The 15,252-nt window shown below is 38.7% G+C and overlaps 1 long non-coding RNA gene across 1 annotated transcript; it reads right to left on the minus strand.

Annotated features, from left to right (window-relative positions):
• Positions 1-7,599: 7,599 nt before the first annotated feature.
• Positions 7,600-12,613, minus strand: LOC127016129 (uncharacterized). Its single transcript, XR_007766435.1, has 3 exons — positions 12,578-12,613; positions 7,929-8,010; positions 7,600-7,650 (listed from the first exon to the last, which is right to left on the minus strand). It is a non-coding gene; the product is annotated as an uncharacterized LOC127016129 (long non-coding RNA).
• Between the last annotated feature and the right edge of the window lie 2,639 nt (positions 12,614-15,252).

Below are 15,252 nucleotides of genomic sequence, written 5' to 3' on the forward strand. Positions count from 1 at the left end.
TGTAAGATTAGTAAAATGTCCAAGATATGTGAAAAATGAAACATTAATCAATCTGAAAGCAAAATTCATTAATAACTCTCTTAATGTCAGAACTCAGTATGATACATCATATGATGGTACTATGGGGTTATATAACTAAAGATCGGAATTAATTTAGGCTGCTTTTGTTGAAAATGGACAGCTTGACAAAATATTTTACCTCCTACTGTGTATTTTAAAATACTGTTGTAGAAAAACCAAAACTTCGGTATTTTTGTTTTGCAGATATCTAGCCAGTGAAGTATGTGGAATAACAACAGCAAGATATAACATATACGCTTTTGACTATGGCATGCATTTGCTGAGGAATGCTTCAGAAAATTATATAGCTCACAGTATCAATTTTCTATGTCTCTTTCAGTATCTCCATTTTCCTACACAAAAATTTATCTATCCACAGGTTCTACAAATTTTGATATCTGAATGTTCTACCTTTTGTTCTCTATGAATGCAGAAGGAGCATGACCTTAAAGCTAAGGAACTAACTCTATTAATTTGTTGACTTCATTTTGCACCTAAAATGGATTCATCTCACCTAACTTAATCCACTTTAAAGGCAGGTCTGTAGTCTAAGCCAGTCCTCTAGCCTTACTCTGCAGTTAATGAAGACAGAAAAATATCTATAGCAGCCCCTACACACATAAAAGAAGTGTTTAAGATAAATGGGATAAACCATCCATTCTAAGTCCTCTCTTAGTTATAAAGGGAGCCTAGGTAAATACCTTAACATGCAGGCCTGGTATTCACGTAGCTGAAGTCAGGTGGGGTGAATTCATGTGGAATTCATTCCTCATGGGGAAAATACAAATACTGTTACACACAAGATATTAACTATACAAAAAAAGACAGCAAACTATGTCTCAGTGCTAATGTATAGAAGTTACAGGTTTACAAACAAAAGGGAACTGTAGGCAAATCCCTACACACCTAAATTCACACCTGTTCACGATTCACCCTGTTTACACAATTCACTCCTACACACCATTCACATCTGCTTGTTGCATGTCACAGAAGAGGCTGCCTAATCTCCTCCGCCCAAAAATTGCTGGTTTATAAAGAAAAAAAATTATATATATATATATATAAGGTGAAAGTTGTTTGACAAGAAAAACTAAAATTATCACATTCTTTCAGAGAGCAAAGTCAAATGCAGATCTACCACACAGATTTCCAGGAAGGTCTGCAAGCCAAAGTGCCTCAGACCCACACTGTGTAGAAACCACAGGAAGACCAGAAGAGAAAGCTCAAGTCTTCCTTCCTGTTCAACACACCCAACCACACTTTAACCCAAGTATGGATGATCTGGGCACACTGAATGGAATTTCTAAGACCATAGCTCAATAGAAACTTCCAAGTATCCTCTCTGTACAAGAATATTTACCTGCATAACAAGTCTTACTGGTTTTAGTACGACTAATTTCCAAAATGACTGATGGATTTTACAGAAAATGTAGTTTTAAGCTACCTTTATAATTTTTCCACACTTTGTGAAAGCCTTTCCCTTTTACTCAGTTGCCGTTTCATTTAATTTATGCATGGCTATAAAGACATGGGGCAATTCTTAAATAGAATTAATATAAATTCAGAATTAAGCAGTAGTGCTAGACAGTGCACATTTGCAGATGTATTCAATATTTATGGATTGTGTGGGTTATGCTGTAGCTCTAAAGTTCCTCTTAAAGTTCATTTAATCTAATCCACTCAGTTGTCTCATGAGATAAAGTTCCTCATTTAGTGTCATGTCAAGGCTTAGTCAAGCCTTTGCGGTGTCATTGTTTTTGACATATTGCTGAGATAGAACCTTTGATTCCAGAGGCTGCCAAGTGGAAACGTGTAAGTGAAATGATTAATCAAATTATTGCAGGGGGATGCGGTAAGGAAAGAAAAAAGAAAAAAGGTAATGGTCTTCCCTGAAAGAGACTTAGAGTAAAAAGACCAAGGACTTTCTCATTTCTTCAGCTGAATGGCTAAAGTCACAATGTAATTTCTTTTCAAATGTATGCAAAAGAAGTATTGGCAATGCACTTTTACCATTTTATTAGACATGATAACTGGTTTATTTATATAGGAAATCATTTATCAACCTACGTATTATCAGAAACAAATGTGATTTTCTGCAGCCATTTGAAATTGGTAGTTCAGAGATAGGGGTTTTTGGTTCTTTATTTGTGCAGAGCCTAACACAACGAATTTATAAGTGTACTTTAAAATTGATGTACATCTTTGTTGTGTTCAGATTAATGTATCACAATGAAAATATTTCTAACAAGAAAAATAAGGCCTCTTTTTCTGTTCCATGAAAGGAGGGGAAAGGGGGGAAGGGCTTATTCTCCAAAAAAAGCATAACACAAAAGTCTGTACATATATTTGACATGTTTAGAATATCAAATTGACAGATTTTGTCATTAATTTCAACAATGAGCCTATTAACGTTTCTACACCTTACTTTTCTTTCAGAACTAGTAGTAAAGATTAATGGATCTTCAACTACTATATTAAGCATCCTCTTTCAGTTAGGCAGCCACGTGTATCTCTTTATACATTATCAACTGGCCATATCATCTTTCAGAATCTTCACTTATTTTTTCTAAATGTAGTGACTGCAATTCATCAGTCTATACAGAGCTGTGAAAATTATATAACTTGCTGTCAGGATTTCTTGTTACGCTTCTTTTACACCACATACAATCACAATGTACTTCTGAGCCTAAAGTTTAAATGCTATACCTATTTGTTAAGGCCCCCTTTTTGGATTTCACAGTTTTTATATTCACATTTCCAGGAAGTCTGGTCTTTTAATTTGTATTTTTAATGTATTTAATGTTTTTCATTTCTTTCCAGCAAAGTTCCTTGTGCAATTACAGAACCTAAGCAAATCTGTTAGACTAAACAGGATATGACATCATTTATTCCATTTATTCCTGTCTCTGTTAATGATATCTCTAGAATAGAACTCCCAAACATATAAGCCATATCTGCTTTGTTTCCTCACATGTTTTGCTAAATAAAATCAGACTTTCAACAAAAAAAACCAACCTCTTTTCCTACTGACTCAGTCAGATGGGCAGAGGGTGAACATGGAACGAAAATGTAGCCCATAACTTAATAGTGTGCATATATTTATATGACATATGAGAATATGTATACTACATACATATATTCTTCTCTATTCACAGAAATGTTTTATATTGAATGTAATTATTCGGGCAAATATGGAACATACTTAGTCCACTGGATCTGAGGCCAAGTCCTCTCTAAAAGATTCACCATTAATGCCTTGTTGTTTCTTCCTGGAACTAGGCTTTGGCCACAAGTTTGTTACCACGTATTTTACCTTCGAAGCCAGCACTCAATCATACAGAATCTGACTATTTGATTATTTGAAGTGACATGCCTCATTTGATGTGGCTATTCAACACCTGACCAAAGTGTTATTCTTCCCCCTTCAAAACTAATACTGTCAACTCTTATGATTTCTCCCACGCCTATTGTAATTGCCCCTGTATAATCAGATATTGTCAACCTCTATACCCACATTAAGATTCTATTTTCTCATGTGACATGACAACATCCACAATTGCTTTCCAATACAAGTGGCTTAGTACTATACCCACCTTAGTAGTATTTCTGATAAATAAATAGTATGACTGGCAACAAATGAGAGCAGCCTAAAATGCTCCCATGTTTTCTCCTTTAATTTTACTAGTTTATTTTCTTCAGTTGTTCTCACCAAGCACACTAAAGTTATCTTAAATGGCTGCTGTACAATGTGTGATTCATAACCATGAACTTTCACAGTACCATGCCACTGCCATCCCACTATATCACAGTGTATATTTCTTCTGGGAGCTAATCCGTGTTTTCCCAGATATACTAAAAGATAATGCATGTTCCTACCACACAACTGCATGGTTTCAGATCAAGCTTGCCACCCTCAAACTGAGTCGCTCTTATAAGAAAAGAGTCAGTGTAGGATATCTTAACAATTATTAAAATCCTCTCACTCAGGAAGGACTTGCAAAACTTAAATCTTCATCAGCCCATTGACAGCTCTTGATCCAGCTGACAAAGCTAATCTCTTTGGAACGACTGTGCCAAAAAACACTGGCGGTTTAATTTCTCACAAACTGAAAATCATTAATTGCACGAATAGAAACATGACACGTGGAGAATTAAAAAAAATACTACAGATCCTTTGTCCTGAGACATTAAAAATTAAGAAGTGCTTTGACTTCTCTAGTCTTTAGGCTACTTCAACCATCAGCTTTTATATATGTGATTAATTTTAACTGCCCGAGCCAGGTCTCTGGAAGCTGGTAGCAAAAGGACATCACCTACCCTTTTGGTTCTGATATACCTTCTACTGAAAGCTGAACCAGCTTACCTCCTAATGACCCAACAAATGCTATTAAAATATCTGTTAAAGGACTGCCTTCTTTGTGAAACTACAAATACCAGTAATAACCTGAACTTCAAAATGTGAAGACATTCAACAGGAAGCCAGTGTCCACCGTCTTAGGTTTAATCTTTCAGAGTTTTTCCCACTAGTACTTTCATACCAAGTAAACCCATAGTTCATAACAAAACCTGGCAGCCTGTAACAGTGAATGCTGCCAGGCCTCTTCTAATAAGGTGCAGGAGGTCCTCCACATACTGAAGAGGTCAACTATCTTTCTGAAATTCATATATATATATGCTGACTTTTTTCAAACAAAATGAGCATTACCCTTAGATCACTGGTGCTCTGGGAGTTTTCCTTTCTCTCTCATCCTGAAAGAGCAACAAAGCAGCTGCTATGCCATTATCTAGTCCCAGTATGCATTCTACCCAGAACACGATATTGTACCATAAAAAAATAAAGTACAAAAAGCCCATACCAACCTCAGGACTCATGGGACATCTGCCATCTGCTTTTTAATCATGTGGGCCACAAACTGATTGTCACATACACAGAAATGAATTTAGCTGTTAGCTGATTTCTGATGTATCATCACTGCCATTAGAAAGGGAAGAAGAGTTATGGCCCTCGTAATACATGCTTGCACACACCTCTGAGTCCACATGTTGCCTGTGGGGAACAGATGAGTCCAAGTGTACCTTCAATTCCTGCTTCCTATTGATCTCCAGCTGTCATAAGGAAATCATGTTCTATCATGTAAGGAGGGAATTTCAAACTTAAATATTCCTCAGATCACATAGATAAGTATTTTTCAGTTCACATAGTGCTACTGCAGCATGAAGTACCTTACACAGCACTACCAACCTGTACTCAAAATATAAATGCCCCAAAATCTCCATTGTTATTTGCTTGTCTACAGATCAATCTGTAACTATCTCTTGGGCCGCTGGGAAGCACCACACTTTAGTTTCTGCACAAAGTTTTTCCTTCTCTCTTTTTGCAATATCCCTGTTACCACCTTGAATGCAGTTAAAAGATTAATGCTTTCCTCCATTCAAAACCTTCCTGAAAAAACAGAGGATGAGCCACTGCAGGAATCTTGATTTCTCACGTAACATTCAGATTTCTCTGAATTTTTCTTCTACTGTTTGGTCTACAAAACTGTAGAAGCGTAAGTAAACACAAGTACAGCACAAAAAAATGCACTGTCTAGCACAAAGAAACACTACTTCCAGAACTTAAAACCATACAGACCTGCATCATGAGCCTGCATGAACAAAATGCAGTTTAGCAAGCCACATATTAAAGCCAGAAGTTCTGACTGCTGTCATGGCTAAGTACTGCACTGAATGTGGCTGTAATTTTACCAGATGTTCCTGGAGATAGAACAGGCAGTACATCACCTCAAAGCCACCTGCCACCTTTTGGACACCAGACTCACAATAAAGATATGTAGATTCCTATTTGTTAATTTATTGAACAAACCACCAACTCTATGGTCACTTTGTCCATTATTTTTTGTTTATCGCTCAACCAATTTCCAATTAAATTTCAGATTTCTCACAACAAAATGGCTCATAGCTGCATCACATCACACTTCAAAACAAAGAAGTATGCCATATAGCTCATAAGTGCATAATTCATTAGTGCACTTTGCTGAATGAAACAGGCTGGGTTCTATCCGCTTTATCTTAAGTCCTTCAGCAAGTGAGGAAATAGAGGTGTCCTCATCTGAGGACTGCTTCCACTCTTCACAGCAACTGAAAGGCTGGCTTGCTAAATGTAGTCAACATTGTAGATGACTCACTCTGTGCCCTGCATGCACTTCTGCTACAGCACAACATTCAGCCTCTCAGACTTAACGCAATCCATTCTGTTTACCACTGCTTAGAAATTTCCAGTCTCCAAAGGGTAAGAATATCAATTACGGTCTAAGAGTCTGGATTACATTTGGTGTACGCTATCTATGTTTTTGCTTATGGATTACCTCCACAGAGGCAGTGGTTTTGTAGCATTTTTGCCAGTCATTTGTCAGAGTGAGGGTTCCTTTGAGAAATGCAATCACCACTATTTTCACTTGCTTGATTTTACATAGTGGTATTGTTTGACAGTCTGTGGTCAAATAAAAAGTCTTTCCCCATGCTCCGATGAAGTCAACTTGTCTTAACAAATAAGGTCATCTTTGTTCACATTAAAAGCAGCAGAGAGGTGGTGAGAACAACTATTAGAGGGACAACGTTTTAGTTTTTCTTACTGTTTGGTAAAAGAACTTCTGAGCTCATGGAAAAAAATATTCATAAGGGTAAGTAAGAACTGAACAGGGAGCCTTCTAAAATACAACCATATGATTCACTAAAGATTTTGCATCTATAAAGACAGCTTAAACCATAGCATTAGTAAATTCAGTATCTCCCTTTAAAAGCCATGTTACTTTACTGCAATAATTGTTACAAGTCATATACTTTGTTTAGAAATATAATCCCCTCACTCTGACCATACATTTCTCCGCTAAAAACAAAGGAGGAGAGACATAATCATGAGGAATGGGTTAATCAACACCAGATCACTTGCAGCAAATGTAGCACTTACCACTTTTTTCTCATTTTCTTTCTCAAAAGTAACAGCAGCAATAGCTTTACTAAAATTCCATTGACAAAATATCACAGAAGTCACATTCAATTTTGTAATTGCTAACCCTTCCCTACCCATCAGAGAAATTGTAAAAAGGCAATGCAAACCCATGCAACCCCAGGTCGAAGGATCTTCTTTTAAATTAAAATGAACATTCAGAGAGATCTCATACTCCATGTGCTGGGTCCTATCTGCTCTAAGCAGAAACTCCCAGTTGGAATCGTGCAGCACTCTCCCGGCCAGCAAACCGGCTGGCCATCTGCCTGCATCTGTCTCTTCTATGCTAATTCCCAGTTCCCAAAAGTATGCACTGCAGCTTCAATTCACTTCACTTCACAGTTGGCTGTACCATGTTTATAAGTTATTTGGCTGGTATGGATACATCATTTTTTTAAGACACTGGAGCATACAAGTGCCTGTTCTTTAAACAAGCATAAAACATTGGAAGTACACAAAGAAGACGACTTGATTACAAGCAAATCTAAACAAGATTGTACTGGAGTTCTAAGAATGAGAACATACCTGATTTGGTTGACATAGAAGATCAGGCCACTGGCCCAGCAAGTTGCCTATTCTGCTGGCTGTTGATGATTCGAAGGAGAAATAGGAAGCAGACAAAGAAAACCACCTGTTTTATTCAATGTTACATTACAAAGGAGAGCTATTTTCCTATAGGGAAATTCAGGGAGGGAAAAAAGGTTATTTTCCCTCTGCAAATAGATTGTTTACCTTTATTTGACTGACCAGATGAGCTATCAGAAGAATATTTCCCATTCTCCGCCCCCTCCCCTTTGCAGACTAGTGCAGCCAATTTATATAATTACTGTGCTGTTACTGATTGAAATAAATTCTAGAATACCTGTTAGCACTAGAAGCAAAAATATGGATGAGAGAGGTAAAACCCACAGTTCTGTGCTCTCAGACATTATGATGAGCCTGACCTAGATGAGAAGAAAATTAGAGCTAATAGATTTGCAGATATTTAATTAACCAGATGTCGTGGTTTAACCCCAGCCAGCAACTAAGCACCATGCAGCCGCTTCCCCCTTCCCCCTCCCAGTGGGGTGAGGAGTAGGAAAGAGGGGGGAAAAAAAAAAAGTAAAACTCGTGGGTTGAGATAAGAACAGTTTAATAACTAAAGTAAAATACAATACTAACAATAGTAATAATGAAATATAATAATAATAATAGTAATGAAAAGGAATATAACAAAAAAGGAGGGGGAGGAGGGAAAAAACAAACAAACAAACAAACAAAAAAAAAAGCCACCAGTGATGCACAATGCAATTGCTCACCACCCGCTGACCGATGCCCAGTTAGTTCCCGAGCCACGATCCGTGCCGCCCGGCCAACTCCCCCCTGTTTATATACTGGGCATGACGTTCCATGGTATGGAATACCCCTTTGGCTAGTTCAGGTCAGCTGCCCCGGCTCTGCTCCCTCCCAGCTTCTTGCACACCTGCTTGCTGGCAGAGCATGGGAAACTGAAAAGTCCTTGGCTTAAGATAAGCGCTACTTAGCAACAACTAAAACATCAGCATGTTATCAACATCATTCTCACACTAAATCCAAAACCCAGCACTGTACCAGCTACTAAAAAGAAAGTTAACTTTGTCCCAGCCGAAACCAGGACACCAGAATTTGGTTGGGTTGCCCAAGTTAATCCTGACTTTCTTATTAGTTACTATGTTTGTTGTGATTCAAATTCAAAGAGTTGTTGAAGCACCCTGTATCATAATCCTGACACTCGAAAACACAGGCCAAATAGCATTAGTCACATTAAGAGTTAACAGAAATCCAAATAAATCCCATCAGAAGAGGTACTTTGCAGTATGCATGTATAGAAGAAGAAATACAAAGATAGTATCTCTTCTGAATACAACACTGGAGAGACTATTAGTTTGCCTAAACCTTCAAAAAGTTTTCAAAAAAACTGGAAACAGTTCAGACAAGCCTCATAAGACTGATTCAAGGTCTGGAGTTTGAGATTTAAAAAGCTCTATTTACTTAACTTTTCAAAGACAAGGTTCTTTAATCTACTAAACAAAGGCATAACAATATCCAGTGACTGCAAGCTGAGATTAAATTTCCAGCTATAAATAAGGCATAATTTTTAATAGTAAAGATAATTATCCATAAGAAACCACTTAGTAAGGGATGTGTTCAATTTTCCATCACCCAAAAGTCTTCAAATTAGGACTAAATATTTTTCTGAAAGACATATAAAGCTCAAGCAGAAGTTAGAAACTTGCTACCTGAAATTATAGACAAAACCCTGTTCTGTGTTATTTAGAAAATCAGACTGGTTAAATATAACGGCATCTTCTTGCATTAAAATCTATAAAATGTTTAATAGAAGAAAGGATTTTATTCCACCTTGGTGACACCATTTCCATTGAGGAAATGGGCTAAAAACATTACTGAAAAATAATTTCTTTTCCAAATATCTGACCAACCACCAAAAAGGCAAAGGAGATAAAAAGTGGGGCCATGTGACCTGTCACAAGACATACATGAGCCATATGTATGACCACTAGTGTCTATCAATTGAAAGGTAAATCCTGTAGAATCAGTTCTTTTCTTCCTCCATTCAGTCCATCTTCACTGAAAGAAATCCTAAATATTTAGGAACATTTTCCAGCATCACCGTATTTCTAAGTGGTTGGTTATTGGTACAGATATCCCAAGAATAAATAATTTCCTCATGCAAGAGAAGAGAATCTAAGGCATGTTTCCCTATCAGCAGTCTAAGGTTTGTGGGCAGATTCTGAGCTCGCAACTCCCAAATCTCTAATCTCAATAGAGCTGAGAGCCAGGAGTTGCGGCCTCTCAGAGTTAAGCTTTTGTTCTTATAAGAGACAAAGATATTCAGTCCCCACTGAGGTCTGAGTTTAGCAGAAGGACAGAAATGCACTACTGCTACGTATGACTGATTTAGAAAAGAAAATTTTGTATGTTTCCTTCCCCCACTTAAAAACTGCTAGCAGCTAATTCAGCTCTCATGAAGTCCACACAATTGTAAACTCTCTTCACCATTTGTAAACTGAGACATGTATTCCAAAATAAACTTTGTTCTTGTATTTGGCATTTTTAGCTTACTGTGGCTGACAGCCACCTGGCTTAAAACTATTACTTGAAAGATCTTTCTGCAGAAGCTTTTAAAGCAGTTTCTAGCCTGATTTAATACAAATTTATTTAAAATACAGACTTGAAATCTAAAACATACATTTTTATCTCTGCTAATAGGAAATTCTGTTTAGGACATAACTAACTATGGAAAAGATCGTGCAATGTACCTTCTTTCTAACAAATACACTGAAATCTTTCAAGCTTGATATTCCTCCTTGTCTGAGCATGCACAGAAGCTGTCAGTTATATATCATCATTCTCTACTGGGGTAGCCAAGGACCAGTGGAAAGAGGGACATTAAAAACAGGTATTTCCACGGAAGCTATTTCCAAGAGGTGTTAATGCCAGGATGGACTGGATAATATTTTTGTAAAAATGGCAATATCGGGCTTACTGTCAGCACTGGAATTCTCCTCTGCAAGTTGGAGCACGCATTGTGAAGATCCCTCATCTGTATTACTTCATTATTGTTAGGGTAAAGCAGTTGCACCAGCCCAAGAGAAATCTTTAGAAGAGTAGCTTGTGTTTGTTAAGGTTTATTTTTCAGACTTCATGTTTGCCAACAGCAGCAGCTGATTTAAATCACTTAATTCATTGTAATGGGTCTGGCTGGGATGGAGTTAACTTTCTTCACAGCAGCCCATATGGTGCTGTATTTTGGATCTGTGGCTAAAACAGGGGTGATAACACACCAGTGTTTTGGCTATGGCTGAACAGTGGTTGCACCAGCATCAAGCTTTATCTTTTCCCCACTCCCCCCGACCTGCAGCAAGCAGACTGAGGGTGGACAAGAAGCTGCGAGGTGACACAGCCGGGACAGCTGACCCAACTGACCAAAGGGATATGCCATGCCATGTAACAACATGCTCAACAACAAAAATTGGGGGGAGGGGAAGAAGGCAAGGAGTTTTTGGCTTCCAAGGTGGCTGCTGTTTGGAGACTGGCTGGGCAACGGTCTGCTTCTGGGAGGTGGCACGTGACTGCCTTTGCATCACTTGTTTTTTTCCTCTTTCCTCCACTTACTAAGCTGTCTTTATCTGAACCCACGACTTTTCACACCTTTGTTTTTCCTATTCTCTCTGCTTCTGGTGGGAGTCAAGCGGGGAGTGAGTGAGTGGCTGAGTGCTTAGCTGCTGGCCAGAGTCAACCCACAACATTCATACTCTCCCACCATATAGATGAGCCCAAACCAGGGCTAAAACATAATGATTTTTTTAAAAAAATCAAATAGGAACACAAACATAAAGCATTTCCAGGCATCAAAGATACATGAGTTACTGTAAACAATGTAAGTAGCTGTCACAGTAATGCCTCAGGCTTAATAAAGGGGTTTGCCCTGTATGTCCTAATCCTCTGAAAATCCAAATTTGCATGATGATATGCAATAACCATTGTCCACGAAAAAAGGCAGTGGCAAGTGTTTTTCTCTTCTCACTTTTTTCTTTCCCAAAGAAATGTCAGATTCACATTTACTTCATTTTACAGTCAGTATAAACATGCTGGTTATTTCTAGTTCATGTTTTGCACTAACTTTCACGTACAGCTCTAAACCAGGTGAACATGATGGTTTGTATCAGCTATTTTAGACTACAGAAACTCAGGATATACCTATTACAAGCAACACTTTCTAACTCTTCGCTTGAGAAGGAAGATATACTTAACCTTACAGAGCTGTGTTGACAACAGATTTCTAATATTGCCTGCTTGCATTCCAGCTCTCTGAAAAATCACAAAATTGTAGTGTCTCCTGAAATCAGGCACAGAGAAATTCTCCTTTTGTCCCCCAGTGCAGCAGGTAGTAGGGGATACGATGGTAACATTTTCAATAGTTAAAATCTACTTCTTAGCACTTTGAACAGAAATATATGTGTGAAAAGTACTCACTATAGAATCTCACTGAGCTCTGTTTACATAGTGGTGTTCCCTTCATAAAGGATAAGAGGCCACTTGGCAATTTTAATATGTCATTCTCAGTTTGCTGTTCTCAGCACTGCCCTCATATGAATAATCAGGAGACAAAATTAAGCTTAGGCCTTTCTCATCATTTCCTGTTTCACAATCCTGTGCACTAAAGGTAAACTTCACTGATGTTTGAATCCATCAGGTTTCAATTAGAACCCATGTAACATTTTTGTGCCTATCGTAAGACTAGGCATTGTAAGGAGGCAAAGACCTATAAAAAATAGACACATTTATTCCAGTGATTTCTTAGACTTCCAGCAAAACGTTCCACTTGTGGAAAGATTAACTTTCTTGAAAATTCCATTTTACTACACAATCCCATTTACTCCTGCTAGTCATAAACAAATTAAATAACAGCCATTGACATTTTGACAGCGCTGAAGAATTTGTAGGCAATTTTAATGATGGAAAACCTACCTCATCACACTTCTCAGAGTTCCGAATTGATCTTTGGCAGTGAGGTTGATAATTTGATTGTTCTGTAATGTACAAATGCATAATTTCAAAACCAGAAATCATTTTACAGAGAAACTAATTAAATGCAAATGAAGTCCTTGTACAAGATGTTAATACATAAAGTGATATATACAGCTATAATTTAATAAGAATAATAAAGAATACAGCTCATCTAAATATCCAATTAAAAGATGATTTTCACATCAAAACATCCATAGTGGTATGATATAGTCCACTGCATCATTAATCAGAAATATAAGATATTTAATAAGTCTTCCCTTCCTTCTTGCCATCTTTCTATTCCCTCCTAATTTTAGGTTCAAACAATCTTTCAAATTTGCTGTGCTCAGTGGCAGTCCTATTAAAACAGAATTAAGACACTATCTATCACATAGGTAGACTGCACAAAGAAATGGAATACTGGATGGTGGGTTATAAACCTTATTTTAATGTTTCACTTCAAATTACCAGTGGACAAACTAACATTCATTTTACTTTGTCTCTTATAGAATATAAAGTCCATATTTTCCCTGAAAAAGATGCATTCTTTCATGCATTTAAATATTTCTGAATAGTCCAGTATTATTAAGCCATCTTAAAGAAGTTTGCTGCCAGAGACAAATGGGAAAACATATCTCCTCCAAGATAAAATACAATATGCACTGTGAAAGTAATGACTTACAAAGCAAATCTTCTGTACATTTCAGCTATCAGGTCTTTACAATGTTACAACGCTCCTGTATTTTAATACCAATCTGCATGAAGTATGCCAAATGAGAAACAGTATACAGCACTGAACTACCAGAGGTCCTAACTACTTTTAGGAAGTGGAACTTGGGTATCATTCCCCATAGTATTTCCAAACAGGTAGAAGGTACTTACTTACCGTCCAATTTCTGCCAGGGTGCAGCAGGGGTCGGCAGCTCCCCCACGGCTGGGAGCGGCAGGGGCCTCCTGTGGAGATCGGCAGAGCTGGGCCTCGCAGCCAGGGCCTCTCCTCGCAGAGCTGGGCCTTTCCCACCGCCCCAGGCAGCGAGCGGGGCAGGGAGCGTGGCAGGCCGGGGGGAAGCCGGGGCAGCCCCCGGGCATCTGGAACCTCGCTGGGCACGGGCCGAGGCTAGGCCGGGAAGTCAGCCCGCAGGTCGGGGCCTGGGCCCAGCTCAGGGGCCGCGGCTGAGCACAGGCCGGGCTGTCAGGCGGTGGGGCCGTTGCTCCGGCGGGGTCCGAGCGCCAGCACCTCGGCCGCAAGCAGCGCCCGCGGGCAGGGGTTCGGCCCCGGGCGAGTGCGGCCCCTCTGGGCAGGCTGCGGCCCGGGCCGGCCGCCAGCCCCGGCAGCCGGACGCCGCGGGGGGACGCGGACACGCGGAGCCGGCTGCGCAGGGCGGTTGGCAGCCCCGCTGCAGGCGGACGTTGCGCTAACACGCGGGAACACAGCAGCCAGGCATTGCCGAGGCCTTGGGTGGATTTAGTCCAAACGTCAGCGCAGGCCTCAAAACCTGTTCTACGCCTGTGCTGGCTATAGAGTTATCTTCCATGGAAACTCTAGTGTTGCCTAGAGTTTGGATAGTAAATCTTCTGGTGTGCCATTTTTGTAATCGTGCCTGGTACTACTGGGAATTTTGCTATTTTTTGTTATCTCAGCATTTTGACACTTACTAGAGCTTTTTTTTTTTTCTGTTTTTTTTTATTCTCTCAGTGATCCAACATCCCTTTAAGGCATTAAATATGTGTAATTAATTCCCTGGGTTTTTTTTTCACTATGAAGGGCAAAGGAAATTCATTCTGACAGGAAAGATTTGTAGTAATACTCAAATAATCAAATCAGGCAAAAGTCTAATAAAGGCAGTATGATTACCCTCAAGTGTAATCTGTAATCAAGTGTAATCCTGATCTAACTGATCAGGAAAAAAAAAAAAACACCAAATCAAAAAACCTGAATCAAGAAATGGCAAATGTTATAGACCAGAGACAAGACTGAGCAATTCATTGGCACATTTCTTTTACTATTTCAAAATGCAAAAGATAGCTGAGGTTCTTCTGTATGAGTTTAGACAGGAGTCTAAACCAGAGTGGTTAGGCCTAAATTTTCCTTGCTTGGAATGCTACAAAGCTTTAAAAATATACTAAGAGATCAACTAAGTATAAGAAAAGAGTTACTGACTACTCTGCCATAGGTAACATAACAAATACAAGTAACTAAATTTGTATAGACTATTGGATATACCTTTAATAACAACACCAGGTCATAATTGCTGCTGTACTGAAAAGTTGCTTAGATACATAATTAATCCTGCTGAATAATTGAGAAGGGTTTTGAAAAGACATGTGATTACTTAAAGTAAGTCAGGGAATTTGCTAAGAAATGCCGAGAATTCGTCAGTGGATTCTGACTACTAGAAAAACAACATGTAGATTACAAGCCACTATTAATGAATTAACTTATATATTTGTCAGGAAATACCTACTGTATTAGTAGGTAATAATGGTTCCTATCCCAATAAGGTAGAAGATGCACTTTGAAGCTGCTGGTGCAGAGCATGTGAAACCAAAACCAGAGCAAATGAGAATCATCACAACTCACAAGTGTGTTAAAAACAGGAGATGGTTAAATGTGGCATCTTTACAACAAATGAACC

This window comes from Gymnogyps californianus, chromosome 4 (genome assembly GCF_018139145.2).
Source record: "Gymnogyps californianus isolate 813 chromosome 4, ASM1813914v2, whole genome shotgun sequence".
NCBI classification, from domain to species: domain Eukaryota; kingdom Metazoa; phylum Chordata; class Aves; order Accipitriformes; family Cathartidae; genus Gymnogyps; species Gymnogyps californianus.